The 16,552-nt window shown below is 36.2% G+C and overlaps 1 pseudogene across 1 annotated transcript in view; it reads right to left on the bottom strand.

Moving 5' to 3' along the window:
* Positions 1-14,213: 14,213 nt before the first annotated feature.
* Positions 14,214-16,552, bottom strand: part of LOC307069733 (V-type proton ATPase subunit B, brain isoform-like) — a 42,187-nt pseudogene continuing 39,848 nt past the window's right edge. Inside the window, exon 2 of the transcript in view lies at positions 14,214-15,577. The product of the transcript in view is annotated as a V-type proton ATPase subunit B, brain isoform-like (transcript). The remainder of the gene's footprint in view (positions 15,578-16,552) is intronic.

The raw sequence follows: 16,552 nt of genomic DNA, 5'->3' as shown, positions 1-16,552 counted from the left end.
TCTCCCTCCCACCCTCCCTATCCCACCCCTCCAGGCGGTCACAAAGCACCAAACTGATCTCCCTGTGCTATGCAGCTGCTTCCCACTAGCTATCTACCTTACGTTTGGTAGTGTATATATGTCCATGCCGCTCTTTCGCTTTGTCACAGCTTACCCTTCCCCCTCCCCATATCCTCAAGTCCATTCTCTAGTAGGTCTGTGTCTTTATTCCTGTTTTACTCCTATGTTCTTCATGACATTTTTTTTTCTTAAATTCCATATATATGTGTCAGCATACAGTATTTGTCTTTCTCTTTCTGACTTACTTCACTCTGTATGACAGACTCTAGGTCCATCCACCTCATTACAAATAGCTCAATTTCGTTTCTTTTTATGGCTGAGTAATATTCCATTGTATATATGTGCCACCTCTTCTTTATCCATTCATCTGATGATGGACACTTAGGTTGTTTCCATCTCTGGGCTATTGTAAATAGGGCTGCTATGAACATTTTGGTACATGTCTCTTTTTGAATTATGGTTTTCTCAGGGTATATGCCCAGTAGTGGGATTGCTGGGTCATATGGTAGTTCTATTTGTAGTTTTTTAAGGAACCTCCATACCGTTCTCCATAGTGGCTGTACCAATTCACATTCCCACCAACAGTGCAAGAGTGTTCCCTTTTTTCCACACCCTGTCCAGCATTTATTGTTTCTAGATTTTTTGATGATGGCCATTCTGACTGGTGTGAGATGATATGTCATTGTAGTTTTGATTTGCATTTCTCTAATGAGTAAAGATGTTGATTATCCTTTCATGTGTTTGTTGGCAGTCTGTATATCTTCTGTGGAGAAATGTCTATTTAGGTCTTCTGCCCATTTTTGGATTGGGTTGTTTGTTTTTTTGTTATTGAGCTGCATGAGCTGCTTATAAATTTTGGAGATTAATCCTTTGTCCATTGCTTCATTTGCAAATATTTTCTCCCATTCTGAGGGTTGTCTTTTGGTCTTGTTTATGGTTTCCTTTGCTGTGCAAAAGCTTTTAAGTTTCATTAGGTTCCATTTGTTTATTTTTGTTTTTATTTCCATTTTTCTAGGAGGTGGGTCAAAAAGGATCTTGCTGTGATTTATGTCATAGAGTGTTCTGCCTATGTTTTCCTCTAAGAGTTTGATAGTGTCTGGCCTTACATTTAGGTCTTTAATCCATTTTGAGCTTATTTTTATGTATGGTGTTAGGGAGTGATCTAATCTCATACTTTTACATGTCCCTGTCCAGTTTTCCCAGCACCACTTATTGAAGAGACTGTCTTTTCTCCACTGTACATTCCTGCCTCCTTTATCAAAGATAAGGTGACCATATGTGCGTGGGTTTATCTCTGGGCTTTCTATCCTGTTCCATTGACCTATCTTTCTGTTTTTGTGCCAGTACCATACTGTCTTGATTACTGTAGCTTTGTAGTATAGTCTGAAGTCAGGGGGCCTGATTCCTCCCGCTCCATTTTTCATTCTCAAGATTGCTTTGGCTATTCGGGGTCTTTTGTGTTTCCATACAAATTGTGAATTTTTTTGTTCTACTTCTGTGAAAAATGCCAGTGGTAGTTTGATAGGGATTGCATTCAATCTGTAGATTGCTTTGGGTAGTAGAGTCATTTTCACAATGTTGATTCTTCCAATCCAAGAACATGGTACATCTCTCCATCTATTTGTATCATCTTTAATTTCTTTCATCAGTGTCTTATAATTTTCTGCATACAACACTTGTTATTTGTTGTCTTTTGGATGATAGGCATTCTGACAGATGTGAGGTGTTATTTCATTGTAGTTTTGATTTGCATTTCTCTAATATCAAGTTCTCTTTCTGATAGCTCATTGTTAGTGTATAGAAATGCAACAAATTTTTTTACATTAATTTTGTATCCGGTAACTTTACTGTATTCATTTAGTTCTAATAGTTTTTTCATGGTATTTTTAGGATTTTCTATATATGGTATCATGTCATCTGCAGAGTGACAGTTTTCCTTCTTCCTTTCCAGTTTGAATTCTTTTTATTTCTTTTTTCTTGTCTGGTTGCTGTGGCTAGGACTACCAATGCAATGTTGAATAAAAGTGGCAAGAGTGGGCATCCTTGCCCTGTTCCTGATGTTAGAGGAAATGCTTTCAGCTTTTTACCCTTGAGTATGTTAGCTATGGGATTGTCATATATGGTCTTTATTATATTGAGGTATGTGCCCCTTATAACCACTTTGTTGAGAGGTGTTTTTTTTTGTTTTGTTTTGTTTTTTGTTTTTTACCATATATGGATGTTAAATCTTGTGAGATGCTTTTTTCTGCATCTATTGAGATGATCATATGATTTTTTTAACATCTTTATTGGAGTACAATTGCTTTACAATGGTGTCTTAGTTTCTTCTTTATAACAAAGTGAATCAGTTATACATATACATATGTTCCCATATCTCTTCTCTCTTGCATCTCCCTCCCTCCCACCCTCCCTATCCCACCCCTCTACGTGGTCACAAAGAACCGAGTTGATATCCCTGTGCTATGCAGCTGCTTCCCACTAGCTATCTATTTTACATTTGGTAGTGTATATATGTCCATGCCACTCTTTCACTTCATCCCAGCTTACCATTCCCCCTCTCCGTATCCTCAAGTCCATTCTCTAGTAGGTCTGCATCTTTATTCCTGTCTTGCCCTTAGGTTCTTCATGAAGATCATATGATTTTTATTCTTCAATTTGTTAATGTGGTCTATCACACTGTTTTATTTGCAGATATTGAACTATCCTTGCATCCCTGGGATAAATCCCGCTTAATCATGGTGTGTGATCTTTTTAATATATTGTTGAATTTGGTTTGCTAATATTTTGTTGAAAATTTTTGCATCTATGTTCATCCATGATATTGGACTATAATTTTCTTCTTTTGTAGTTTCTTTGTGATGTATCTTAAATTCGGGAGGGGGGACAATTGCTCTCTTACCATAATATTAGTTTTAGTGGAGAAATTGATTTTAGGTACTCTAAACAAGAACTAGCCTCACTGTAACTTAGACTAGAAGACCTCTACATTCTCTTCCTCCCACTGCATCCACAGGCTCTGAACAGCTTCTACATTCAACACTAGAGGTCGTGGAATTTGCAAAACTTTCCCAACTTTGGAACAATCATATGAATCCCTTCTCTCCAGTTGTTTGATAACAATTTAGCTGGAGAAACAGCTAAGCCAATCCCCCATCAACCCATCTCCATCTGCCTTTTTGTGAGGGAAAAACGGTGCTGCATGGGTTAGATTTATATTGGAGGACTGTGACAGACACTTCTGGATGCCATTCCAATACCCATTTTCTCCTTTCCTCTTGCCACAAAACCTTTATTGTGATCAAAGTCTTGAATGATACAATAGTAAGAATAATGCCCTTCCCCCAAAGATGTCCATTTCATAATTCATAGAACTTGTGAATGTTACCTTAAATGGTAAAGGGGAATTTAAATTGTAGATGTAACAAAGGTTGCTAATCATCTAATGTCAAGATAGAGAGATTACCCTGGATTTATCTGGGTGGATCCAATGTAATTCTTAAAAGTGGAAGAGGAAGGCAGAAGAGGTATTTGGAGTGATGCAATGTGAGAAGGACTCAACCCACCATTGCTGACTTTGATGGGGACGATAAGCAAAGAGATGTGAGCAGTTTAGAAGCTGAAAAAGGCAAGGGAACAGATTCTCCCCTAGAGCAGGAGCAATACAGCCATGTCGATACCTTAATTTTAGCCCAGTGAGAGTCATGTTCAGACTTTGACCTACAGAATTGTAAGACAGTAAATTAGTGTTATAAAGCAACTAAGTTCTTGGTGATTTGTTACAGTGGCCATAGGAAACTAATATGAGCAACTAGATGGATGAACTCACTTTTAGAAATATTGAGTTTTCAATGCTTTTGAGATATCCAAGTTCACAATGACATTAATCTGCTGCTATCCTCCCAGCTCTTTCATTCTCTTACCCCTCACCCAGTCTGCTCATTGACCTGTTGATCTGTTAACAACCTACCTCATTGAATAGTCCCAACATCCTTTCAATCATAATAGCTTCTTCCTCCCATCTGTGACATCTCATGAGACTCCATGTCCTGTCAGTTTACTAAGAATTTGCTTCAATCTGCCTTTCTTCTCAATCTTTTTCTCTCACTGCTACAGTGATAGGATTCCTTATCTCTACCTTTTAACTGGTCGCTCTGCCTCTCATCTTGTCTCCTTTATTTAAAAAAAAAAACATTTATTTATTTATTTGGCTGTGCCGGGTCTTAGTTGTTGCATGCAGGATCTTTAGTTGCATCATGTGGGATCTAGTTCCCTAACCAGGGATCAAACCTGGGCCCCCTGCATTGGGAACACGGAGTCTTAACCACTGGACCACCAGAGAAGTCCCTCATCTCCTTTAAATCCATCGTCCGTATAGCCATCAAAGTGATCAATCTAAACATAAAATCTGATTATGATTATTTAAAACCCTTCAAAGCATCCCCATAACCAATAAAATTTAGTCTAAACTCCTTAACAAGACATATGAGACCCTCCATGACCTAGTTTTTGGCTACCACCTCAGCCTCATCTTTTATCTTACACCCTTGCTCACTTTCACAAGCCAGCAGTACTTGAAGTTCCCTGTATACTCCATGTTGTTTTTCATTTCTCCACATTTTGCTTTCCCTCTGTCTCAAAAACTCTCTCCCAACCTCACTTCATAAAGCTAACTCTCACTCACCTTTAATGACAGCTTAGGCATCACCTTTTATGGCCTTCTTCTTCCTTCACAATTATCATCACGCTTCTCCCTAGGCTTGGTTAATTGTTCTTTGAGCTCCTACTTCCTTGTATACATTTTTTTCATTGTATTGATAACATTGGATAATAATAAGTGGTTTTTGTTTCTGTCTTTTCTACCAGTCTGAGCTCCAGGAACTATCTCAGATTCATCTTTGTACCTTTGCAACTAACCAGGGCTTGGCACATAGTTGGTGTGAAATAAATGCCTTTTAAAGAAAGGAGGGATGAAGGAAGAGAAGTAGGAATAAGGGAAGAAAGGAAAAGGGGAAGGAGCAAGCCAGATCTTGTGATCATTCCACAACACCACTCAGTTACAGAAATCATTTAGCAATTCTTAGTTTAAGGAATTAATTTATAATGAAATCACACATTTCAAATAAAATTCATTACTTATATGCCGATGCTTTGGTGCAATTCCATAGATTTATCCAGTAACTAAAAAGTATTCAATATTCTCTATAAGCAATTTGCAACCAACCTTCTATGCATTTCACTGAGTACTTCATAAAGATACATGTCATAAATCAGTAAGCAAGTGTTATGCTGAATTTTGGAGATAACAAGTATTTGCCATCCCTGCTGGTTAAAGAAGTTGGATATTGAAAGTGAAAGTTTCGCTCTGTGGTCATAGAAGGAAGGGTTGGGGGAAGGAAAAGTTAAAAATATAAAGAGATAACAATTGATGGCATTAATACAGAAAGAAATGTAAAGTATAATTTATAGCATAGGTAACTCATACCCATAGTTTTCTAAAAATATTCCAAGTATGCTTTGAAAATGATCAAATTATATTTTATATATATATATATATATATATATATATATATATATATATATATATATACAGATTTTTTTCTGCCGGAAACGTTTATTAGTTGCGTTTTGTCTGCACACGTCCTATCTTATAAGGGATTTCTGGCTCTTCAGAACTTGAGTATCCAATTTGTTGTTTCTCTCTTTGAGTGTAGCTTGACTTTGGAACTCCTGGTGTGGCCAAACTCTGCAAGGAAGTTAAAAATATCAAACATAATTAAATGATATTTAATAAAATTTATATTCTTGTTTAGATATGTTGTGTATTAGAAAATTGTGCATATAATATCTGAATCATTTTAGAAATTTGTTTAATCACCATTATACATTTTAGTTATTTAAAAAAACACACACAGAATTTTTTTTAGCAACTGAATTGTTGGCTGCTTTTAAATAACCATTAAAAACTCTACTCATAGTACAGTTTCCCTAGACAAGTTTAGATATTGTCCAATCCAGAATCTCTGTACTAAAGTAAGAACCTAACATTACAGGAGCAAATTTATGGAAGAAAAACAGATACCTCTTTTTTTCTGAAATTACAGTACCAAAGTCCACACTAATCTTGCAGTAGTGAATGTTAGTACTATATAACTGCACAATTAAATCTGTTGCTTTTATGAAGTATCTCACTTTTCTTTTGTTGTATGATCTTATTCACAAATATTAAACTATATTACTAGTGTTTCCACATCATATGTTATTATAACAACATTGTTTATGTCATAGTAACCCAGACTTTTGTTACCACTATAAAATTGTTTTATGATAGGGGTTCATGCTAAAACCTCATTTTCTCAGCATAACATGTTACTTTTTGACAATTAATCTCTACTCACAAATGCACTTTTCTATTGCAAAGACCCTCAGAAACATGTTCATGAGCATTTAAAACTACCATTTTAAAACAGATCTGAGAAAGGAACGAAGGCCTTTATTTTGAGAATTCTCTATTTTTATTGGAAAACATTGCACTGATCACTTTCCTCAGTTGTAAGAGAATGGTTCAAAGATAAACACACATATGTGCACATATACACATATGTTGACCACCACTCTGTGGCAGGCATTGTACTTGGCACTAAGGATACAATAATGAATAAGTGAGGGTTCCTGATCTGGATGAATTAAAAATCAAGTGGAAGACACATACCAATAGTCAGCTAGATAAATAATTATAACATAATATCTTAGTATAAGAATGAAGGCAATAATAGTGCTGCTGGGAGGACAGAGGATAGAGCACTACCTCTGCTTAAAGGTTTGGGAAAGGCTTCATGAATGTGATATTCAAAGAACATATTAGGATGACTAGGAGTTTTCAAGGGATGGAACCATAAATGCTTCAGAACCATATACTTGAGAAACCATACATGTGGTATGGCTAGAACATAGAGTGCAAACCTAAGATCAGCCAGAGATGAAGCTGTAAAGCTGGAGAGATGAGGGGAGCTAAAATCCTTCACATTATGCTTACTTGAGGAATTTTGACTTTGACTTATTGTTAATAAGGATCAAGTATGGTCTTTAAAGCTAGATAACAATAAGATCATATTTGGTTTTAAGATGATAATTTTGGCAGCTGTGTGACAGTTAAGCCTGAAATAGAGACATAGGTGGCAGAGGAATTAGTTGGTAATAATTTAGAAGGGACATGCTGAAGACATGAATTTAGTCCGTGGCAGAGGGATTGAGTTTTCCCAGAACTGAGGGGGTTCCTGGAATGTGGAACTTTCACTTTTAAAACCAAGACTGTCCCAAGCAAATTGTGGTGAGATGGTCACCCTAGATTTAAGGGAAAAAATTAACAACACATGACTTTGTGCACGATTAGATTTAGAGAGAGCAGTAAAGGAGAGAAAAGAGCCTCCTAGTGTTCACAGACTTCAGTTTTAGATGATTGGGTAGATAGCACCCTTCACTTTAATACAAAATACAGGAGAGGAGCAGGGTGGAGTGAAGAGATAATGACATAGGTTTTTAAGGGGCCTGCTAGACATACAAATGTACAGATATCCTGTAGACTACAAGAATCACTGGTCTAGATCTGGAGAAACTTCTATCAGTTGAAATTAGATTTGAAATACACAAACAAGATGGAACCCTGAAAAAACAGCACCATTTAAGTTGTGGACAGAGTTGGAAGTGTTTCAGAAGGAGTTTGAGGAATAATAATCAGAGAAGTGTGCAGACAGCCAGGGCAGTGGTACCCTGGCTGTCAAATGAAGAGTCAGGAAGCAGTGAGTGTCAAATGCCAACAGAGACGTCAAGTAAGGTAAAGTCTTAAAATAAGCCTTTAGGTTTGTTTATCAGGGGCTTACAGGTATATGTAATGAGAGCAATCTTAATAATATTGTTTAATAAAATTCTGAGCTTGGTCTCTTGTGTCCTTTAAATCATAGTACAATGAAAGATTTCTTGAGAAAAAGATAAGTTGAAGTTGTTAAAAGAAACTCAGATGAAAAATTCCCTAGGTATTATGTAAGGAGCTCTTGGCATATTGTTTTCTTGTTTGGTGCACTATCTTCTACCCTTATCAATATCAATTTCACTTCAACTTTTTCTCTTACTTTGCCTCCTCCACTTCCAACCCTGCCCCTACTTAGAAATTGCTACTACTTTTTGACTGAGGTAGCCACAAAAGGGAGCTACGGCCCACTTCTTACCTTTTAAGTCTCTTGTCCAACTCTTGTATATTACTGCTTTTCTTTTAGTGACTGTAATTAAGGGTAAAACTGATATGCACACTGCATTGAAAGTGACTGCACCAACTTTGTTATTTTCTCTCACTACCCTCTGAGTTATTTCCTCATAGCACTTATCACAATTAGTAATTCTATATGTGTTTATTTGCTTAATATATTTCCCCCACTATATTACAGCTCCATGGAGCAGGAACTTTTCTTTCATCATTCTTTAACTACCACAACAGTGATTGGCATGTAATGGGCAACAAATTAGTTGAATGAATGAAAAATGTCATGTTACTCTGTTAACTTCACTCAGTTTTAAAAGATTAATCTATCTGTTCCAAGATTTCTATAACTCTATAATCTTTAAGGGTCACTATTTTTTCCTGTTCACCTAGTCTTCCAGTAAAATGCTGTTTTAGTACGATTTTAGTCCACTTTAAGTGGTAAACTGCTATTTATCAGGACACACCCTAAAGAATGACCCTCCAGTGAGTCATGTCCCCTGTGTAACCCCTTACCCTTGAGTGTGAGCAGAAGCTGTGACTCACTTTTAGCCAATAGAATATGAAGAAAATAATAGGAAATATCAATGGAATAGTTATTCCCTTGAATAGATTTTCTTATATGATTCCATCTTAGGAGAATGGAGCTGAAGCTTCTTCTGCTGGCCTTGAAGAAAGCTGTAATGTTGTGAGAGAGTCTGTCAGAAGGCCAAGTGGCAACTGTAGGTAGCCTCTATGGACCAACAGTGACCCCCTAGTAGACAGCCAGCAAGGAAAGATATGGAGCAGGGTGGGCGGAATCACCTAAGTGATACCTAAGGAACTGGATTCTACCAAAAACCATGTGAATTTGGAAGGGAACCCAAACTCCAGATGAGAATGCAGCCTGCCTGACACCTTGATTTCAGCTTGGCGCAACCCTGAGCAGAGCACCCAGAAAAGTCATATCCAGGCTCCGGACCCACGTAAATTGTGACACAATAAATGCATAATGCTTTAAACTGCAGAGTCTATGGTAATTTGTTATGCAGCAACAGAGAACTAATACATAGATCAAAACTAATCATGATGTCACCTGCATTCAAACCCAGACAGTTTACCTGCTATATTCTCAATATTAGTCTTTCCTCTTTCATTAGTTAGATTGTATTTTCTCTTGGATTTCCACGTATATTGACCCATAATGAGTTCAGTACCATTCTCTATTTCCTTCTCTTTCTGATTTAATATGTCACTTAAAAATTCCCAGTTTCTTCCCAGTTCTATCTTCCAGAATCACTGGTCCACATACATGGTACCATTTATCTAATGTGTGAAAAATCAGTTTTTATTCCATCACACATCCAGCATTTTGTCTTTCTCTTGTACGTCACTAAAACTCCACATTTGTATTTCCTTTCTTTACCTCTCTGAGGTCACTCATCAATTCACAGTATTTTTCCCCCAATTTTAATGAGAAATAATTAACATGCATCACTGTATAAGATTAAGGGGTACAGCACGATGGTTTGATTTACATATATCATGAAATAATTACAACAGGTTTAGTTAATATCCATCATCTCATATAGCTACAATAAGAGGGAAAAATTTTTTTTCCTTGTGATGAAAATTCTTAGGATCTACTCGCTTAACAACTTTCCTATGTATCATACATCAGTGTTAACTATAGTTACCATGTGGTACATTACATCCCTAGTAGTTATTTATCTTATAATTGGAAGTTTATACCTTTTGACCACCTTCCTCCAATTCCCCTCCCTCCATCCCCACTTCTGGTAACCAAAAATCTGATTTCTTTTTCTATGAGTTTGGTGTTTTTTCATTTGTTTGTTTTACATTCCACTTCAAGGACCATCCATGTTGTTGCAAATGGTAGAATTTCCTCGTTTTAATCTTGCTGAATAATATTCCATTGTGTGTGGTATATATATATATATATATATATATATATATATATATATACACACACACACACACACACACACATACCACAACTTCTTCATCCATTCATCCATTGATGGACGTTTGGGTTGTTACCATGTCTTGGCCATTGTACATAATGCTGCTATGGGCATGAGGGTGCAGATCTCTTTTTGAATTAATGTTTTCATTTCCTTTGGATATATTCCCAGAAATGAAATTGCTGGATCATATGGTAGCTCTGTTTTTAAGGTTTTGAAAAATCTTGTACCAATTTACAGTCCCACCAACAGAGCACCAGGGTTCCCTTTTCTCCACATCCACATCAGCATTTGTTATCACTAGTCTTTTTTTTTAAGTTTTTTTTTTTTATTAGTTTCTGCTTTACAACAAAGTGAATCAGTCATACATATACATCTGTTCCCACATCCCTTCCCTCATGCATCTCCCTCCCTCCCACCCTCCCCATCCCACCCCTCCAGGCGGTCACAAAGCACCGAGCTGATCTCCCTGTGCTATGCGGCTGCTTCCCACTATCTATCTACCTTACGTTTGGTAGTGTATATATGTCCATGCCTCTCTTTCGCTTTGTCACAGCTTACCCTTCCCCCTCCCCATATCCTCAAATCCATTCTCAAGTAGGTCTGTGTCTTTATTCCCGTTTTACCCCTAGGTTCTTCATGACATTTTTTTTTTAAACTCCATATATATGTGTTAGCATACGGTATTTGTCTTTCTCTTTCTGACTTACTTCACTCTGTATGACAGACTCTAGGTCTATCCACCTCATTACAAATAGCTCAGTTTCATTTCTTTTTTATGGCTGAGTAATATTCCATTGTATATATGTGCCACATCTTCTTTATCCATTCATCTGATGATGGACACTTAGGTTGTTTCCATCTCCGGGCTATTGTGTTATCACTAGTCTTTTTAATGATGGCTATTCTAACAGGTGTGAGGCAATATCTTATTGTGGTTTTAATTTGCTTTTCCCTAATGAATAGTGATGTTGAGCATTATTTTCATGTAACCATTGGCCATTCATATATCTTCCTTGGAAAAATGTATATTCAGGTCCTTTGACCATTTTAAATTTAATTATTATTATTATTTTCCTGTTAAGTTGGATTAGTTCTTTATATATTTTGGATATTAACCCCTTATCAGATGTATGGTTTGCAAATATTTTCCCAGTTCTGTAGGTGGTCTTTTTGCCCTGTTTATGGTTTCTTTTGATGTACAGAAGCTTTTTAGTTCGATGTTATCCCACTTGTTTAATTTTTATTTTGTTGTTTGTGCTTTAGGTGTGAGTTTCCAAAAAATAATGACTGAGACTTTTGTCAGGAAGCTTTGTTCCTATGCTTTCTTTTAGAATTTTCATGGTTTCAGGTCTTACATTTAAGTTTTTAACATATTTTGAGTTAATTTTTGTAAGTGGTGTAAGAGAGGGGTCAAGTTTCATTCTATTACATGTGAATACATAATTTTCCCAGCACCATTTATTGAAAAGACTGTCTTTTCTCCATTGAGTATTCTTAGATCTTTCACTTCATTGGTTAAATTTATTCCTAAGTAGTTTACTGTTTTTGACACTATTGTAAATAGCTCAGTTAGTTCTTCTTTTTCTATTACTTAAGCCATAGAGTTAGGTTGTTTATTTGGGATCTTTCTTGCTTCATAATGTAGTCATTTATTGCTATGAAATTCCCTCTTAGAACTGCTTTTGCTGCATCCCATAAGTTCTCATATGTTGTGTTTCCACTTTCGTTTGTCTGAAGAAATTTTTAATTTCTCTTTTAATGTATTTTTTGATCCAGGAGTTGTTCAGAAGAGTGTTGTTTAATTTCTACGTGTTTGTGAATTTTCCAATTTTCTCTTGTTATTGATTTCTAGTTTCATGCCATTGTGGTCAGAAAAGTAGTTGGTATGATTTCAGTCTTCTTCAAGTCACTAAGACTTGTTTTGTGGCCTAATGTATGGTCTACTCTAGAAAATGTTCCATGTGCAATTGAGAAGAATGTATATTCTGATGTTGTTTGATAGAATGTTCTGTAAGGTCAATTGGACTATAGCGTTGTTCAAATCCAAATTCACTGTTTCTTTATTAATTCTATGGCTGATCTATCAATTGTTGAGAATAGGGTATTAAAGTCCCCAAATGTTGTTGTATTACTGTTTATTTCTCCTTTTAATGTGTTATTGTTTGTTTTATATATTTAGGTGCTCCAATTTTGGGTGCATAAATATTTGCAATTGTTATATCTTCTTGATGGATTGACTACTTTATCGTTATATTATGACCTTCTTTGTCTCTTTTTACCAATTTTAGTTTAAAGTCAATTTTTTCTCATATAAGTATAGCTACCTCTGCTTTTGTTTTTGGTCACCATTTGTTTGAAATGTATTTTTCTATCCCTTCACTCTCAGTCTATTCATCTAAGTCTAAAGTAAGTTTCTTGTAGGCAACCTATCGTTGGATCTTGTTTTTTTTTTTTTAAATCCATTCATCTATTTCATGTCTTTTGATTGGAGAATTCATTTCAGTTTAAGGTAATTATTGATAAATAAAGACTTACTATTACCAATTTTGTTCATTTTTTTCTGGTTGTTTTGTAGATCCATTGTTTCTTGTTTCTTATCCTGCTCTCTTTTTTTGTGTGTTTCGATGCTTTTGATATCAGTAAGCTTTGACATCTTTATCCTATTCTTTTGTGTAATTGCAGCAGATTTTTTCCCTTATGGTTATCATGAGGCTTACATAAAATATATATAACAGCTTAACTTCAATGAAATTCCTAAACTTTACACTTTCCCTTCTCTTCCCTCTTACATTTTATGTTACTGCTGTTATAATTTACATATATTTTGTTGTGTAACTAATAACAGATTATTGTAGTTATGGTTATCTTTACCACGTTCATTTTCTTAAACATTTAAACTAGAGTTGTAAGTGAATTATGCACCACCATTACCATATTATAGAATCTAACTTTGAGTATATATTTACCATTAAAAGTGAGTTTTTGCTACCTTTTTAATGTTTTTATAATGTTAATTAATGTGCTTTTGCTTCCACGCAGAGAACTCCCTTTAGCATTTCTTGTAAGGTAGGTCACATGGTAATAAACTCCTTTAGCTTTTTTTATTTTTTCAGGAAAGTCATTATCCCTCGTTCAGTTCTGAAGGACAGCTTCACTGGGTATAAAATTCTTTGTTGACAGGTTTTTTTCTTTCAATATTTTGAATGTCATCCCATTCTCTCCTGGCCTGAAAAGTTTCTATTGAGAAATCTGCTGATAATCTCATGGGGGTTCCATTTTATGTAACTTCTCTCTTTAGTCTTGCTGCTTTTAAAATTCTTCATTGCCTTTGACTTTTGACAGTTTAAATAATGTCTCATGTAGCCCTACTTGGGTTCAACCTATTTGGGGTCCTTTGGACCTCATGGATCTGGATGTCAATTTCCCTCCCCAGTTCAGGAAGTTTTCAGCCATTATTGCCATAAATATACTTTCTGTCCCTTTCTCTTTCTTTTCTCCTTCTGGAATTCCAATCATGCAAATATTGTTTATTTTCATTGTGTCCCATAAGTCCCATAGTCTTTCTTCACCCTTTTGCATTATTCTTTCTTTTGCTTCTCTGACCAGATAATCTTAAATGTCCAGTCCTCCAGGTTGCTGATTGTTTCTTCTGCATGGTCGAGTCTGCTTTTGAAACTCTATTGGATTCTTCAGTTCAGTTTTCAACTCTAGGATTTCTGGTTGTGTTGTTCTGATGGTTTCTATTTCTTTGCTGAACTTTTCATTTTGTTCATGCACTGTTTTTCTAATTTCAGTTTTTTTATCTATTCCTTGTTTTTAATTACAGGGTAACACAGTAAACTCCAACACAAAGGTAGGGATGGGGGAGTGCAAAAGGAATAAAGAAAACAGAACCAGTATTTCACAAAAGCATCAAGACAGTGATGAAGTAGCAGTTAATGCTTTGCAGAGTCTTGAGGGTAGAATTTGCTCAGGGTGCTCTGAGGGATTCTCTTCAGCATTTCTTTGGAGAAGATTTGGAGCAGCTGTCAGCCAATGTTCAAAGTCTCATAGACAGTGTGAGTTTCACAAGGACTCTGAGCAATAAAGTTCTTCTCAAACTTCTGCAGAAATTCCAAGTAAAGAAGATCATCTGAGGTAAGGGCTTTGTCTCCAACTACAGCTTTCATGGCTTGTGCATCCTTACCAATAGCATAGCATGCATACAACAGGTTAGATACATTGGCATGATCCTTTCTCATCATAGCTTCTTGAATAGTAGACTTCATTAACTGTAATAATGAGGGCAGCACATTAATAGGTGGGGAAATCTGTCCATTGTGTAGATCCCTCTGTAATATATCCAGTCAAGTCAGGGATTCAGTGAGTGATATCATTGTTGTGCATGGTGAGAATAGGAATTTGAGTAATAGAGTCATTTCTACCTTCCACTCGACCAGCACATTCATATATTGTGGGTAAATCTGTACACATATAATTTGGGAAGCCTCATTGACCAGGAACCTCCTTCCTGACTGCTGAAACCTCTCAAAGTGCTTTAGCATAAGAACTCATGTCTGTTAGGGTAACCAATACATGTTTTTCATTCTGATCTTCACCACTAAGCTGTGGTTAGAGCCAAGTGAGAAGTTATAATTTGCTCAATAGTTGGGTCTTTAGCCAAGTTAAAAAAAAAAGGCAGGCATTGCCCCTTGAGCCGTTTTCTTCAAAATCAGATTTGAAGAACTGGGCAGTTTCCATGTTTACACCCATAGCAGCAAATACAATCACTAAATTTTCCTCATTGTAGTCCACTACATCTTTGGATTTTGTTTCTACCAAACCAGGCTGGCAATAGATTAGAGCTGCAATCTAATTGTGTGGTAAGCCAGCTGCAGAGAAGACAGGAATTTCCATGCTATCTATGGGCAAAATACCAGTCTGAATCATCTCCTCTGAATAGCTTTGACACTGAGGATTGATTGCCTGGTCCATGATGTCAATGAAGTGTTCAGCCAGTACAACAGGACCTCTGCTGGTTGCTTTTTCTAATCCATTGAATACCCCACCATGCACCTCATTAGACACTGGTGTTTGGAGAATATCCTCAGTAAACTCACAGGACGTTTTCTTGGCATCTATACCTGAAGTCCCTTCAAATACCTGAACCACTGCTTTGGAACCACTGACTTCTAGAACTTGCCCACTCTGCTTCATGCCATCAGGTAATGTCAAGTGCACAATCTCAGCGTATCTGGGAAACTTAACATGAACTAAGATCACTAGTGGACCATTGACTCCTGATACTGTCTTGTATGCCCTAAAACAATTTCTTCATTGTTCTCATTTTAAAAGCATCCAAACATTGTTTTTCAATGACTTTCTAAAATCAACTGTCTGGCTCATCACTTGTTCTTTAACTCTGTGCTGCTGCTCAAATTCTAAAACTGAACTGTTCATTTTTTTTTGTGGTCTGGGACACTCTTGTATCATTACTGAGAAACAACCTTTCTCCAATGGAGTGTAGCCACTGGAGAAGTTCTTCGGTCACTGGCTAAGCACACACAGAATGTTGAGAAATCATACTCATCTCTCTTAAGGGTTTACTACCTTAATCATGGAATATTCTTTAAACTATGTTTTTGTTTAAGTTGATACTCTCTGAATTGAGATTGAGTGAATAATTATATGGAAAAGTGACAGCTGCCCCTTATAATCTTTTCCTAGAAGCTGCCCCTTCTAGGGGCAAAACGTATAAATGAAATTCATAAAAGATTATTTGTAATTGTTAGGTATAAATTTATTGTCATAAGAAAGCAACATCTCTCAGTTACTTGACACATTTACTTCAGCTCACATAAACTCCCAAAAAACATTCTCTAATGTAAATAATTCCCATTATAAAAAGCACATCTGGGAGAGGAGGGATAAATTAGGAGTTTGGGATTAAAATATACATACTACTGTTTGTAAAATAGATCACCAACAGGGACCTAGTGTATAGCACAGGGAGCTATACTCAATATCTTGTAATAACCTATAAGGAAAAATAATCTTAAAAAGAGTATATATACTGAATCACTTTGCTGTACACCTGAAACTAACACAATATTCTAAATCAACTATATTTCAATATATATATTTTTTTATAAAATCACATCTCCTCAAACCATAGAATCAAGTCTTTTCCTTCTTCCTTACACTGCAGTGCTGTCACATGACCCAGTGACTGATCAGGACAGGATTAGTCAGGCAGGAGAGCGCCCAGACTGAAACCCTTCATCTGAAATTCTTT

Source organism: Hyperoodon ampullatus (assembly GCF_949752795.1).
Source record: "Hyperoodon ampullatus genome assembly, chromosome: X".
Classification (NCBI taxonomy): Eukaryota; Metazoa; Chordata; class Mammalia; order Artiodactyla; family Ziphiidae; genus Hyperoodon; species Hyperoodon ampullatus.
The sequence above is the reverse complement of the archived record's forward strand: the minus strand, read 5'-3'. Positions and strand labels throughout refer to the sequence as shown.